Here is a 1,319-nt window from a genome sequence, read left to right as displayed (position 1 = left end):
TTTCTTTTTCTTAAAAAAAAAAAAAAAAAAAGTTTGGTTTCCACGGGGTCGGTGTGTGTGTCTTGCTGTGCCGCCACGGGGAGGGGAGGCCAGACGGAGCGCTCTCTGGCGGCGCCCAGGCGGCGTCTCCTCGGAGAAAGGCGCATTGTGCCGGGGTCGGGCCGGGGGGCAGGGGACTGCGAGCTGCTTCCCCCCGCTGGTTTATTCAGCCGAGAACAGATGGCTCCTTATGCAGGCGGTGGGAAGGGGGCTCCACGGGTACCCTTGGGGTCTGGGCAAGTCTGCCCTCCATCTCTCAGCGGTCAGGCACCTGGCTCTCTGGCTCTGCCCGTCTCCTGGTGTCCCCCCCACCCCCAACCCCGAGTCTTGCATAAGGGCTGTTAGAACTGGGCGGAGTTGGGGGGTGAGTGATGAAGAAGCGGGAGGCAGTAATCGGACCTCCTGAAGGGACGGGTTGTGGGGGGTGGGGCCCGTATTGGTGAGTTTCACTCGGATTTTATCTCCCTGCACCAGGTAGGAAGAGGTGTGTGGGGTTTTTTTGGGAGGGGGCTGCCAGGACGTCTGGCCCAAAGTGGCCTGCACAGCCTCTGCTTCACCCTCTGCTCTCCTCCAAAAAAACAAAAACAAAATAAAAACTAATCCTCTGTAGGTAAAGAGCGCAAACCGGTACAGTCTCCCAAGTGCATGTGAGAAACTGCGAGGATGAAAATGCTTCCAGTCCTAGAGTGATGACAGGCAAATTACTCTGGGTTTGTTTCCTTATGTGTAAAATGGGGATTGAAATAGTCACTCCCAAGGGTGGTGATGAGAATGGAGGAAATTATTCCAAGGCATCTGACCTTGTGCCTGGTACCTATTAGGCTCTCACTTAATGGAAGCTATGAATAGCTAACATGCTGAGTCTCTGGCATTATTCAAAGCGACTTGCAGGTATTTTCATTTTATCATAACAACAACAACCTTGTGAGGTAGGAGTTTTTGCCTTTATCATTATCATGAGAAAACTGAGTCAAAGAGAGGTTAAGTCTCCCAGAGTCACATAACTGAGTAAGAAGCTGAGCCAGTGTATTTTCATTTCCTGTGGCTGCTGTAGCATCATCACAAGTTCATTGGCTTAATCATCACAAACGTTCTTGGGGTCAGAAGTCTCAAATGGCCTGGCAGGGCTGGAGACTTGGTTCCTTGCCCTTTCCAGCTTCTAGAAGCTACCTGAATTCCTTCATCACCTCAATCTCTGCTTCTGGCATCATACCTCCTTCTCTAACTTTGACCTTCCTGCCTCCACTGTATAAGGACACTTGTGATGACCCAGATAATCT

The sequence above is a fragment of the Bison bison genome, unplaced genomic scaffold, assembly GCF_000754665.1.
Source record: "Bison bison bison isolate TAMUID 2011002044 unplaced genomic scaffold, Bison_UMD1.0 scf7180017853184, whole genome shotgun sequence".
In the NCBI taxonomy this organism is placed as follows: Eukaryota; Metazoa; Chordata; class Mammalia; order Artiodactyla; family Bovidae; genus Bison; species Bison bison.
This window is presented reverse-complemented; position numbering follows the sequence as displayed.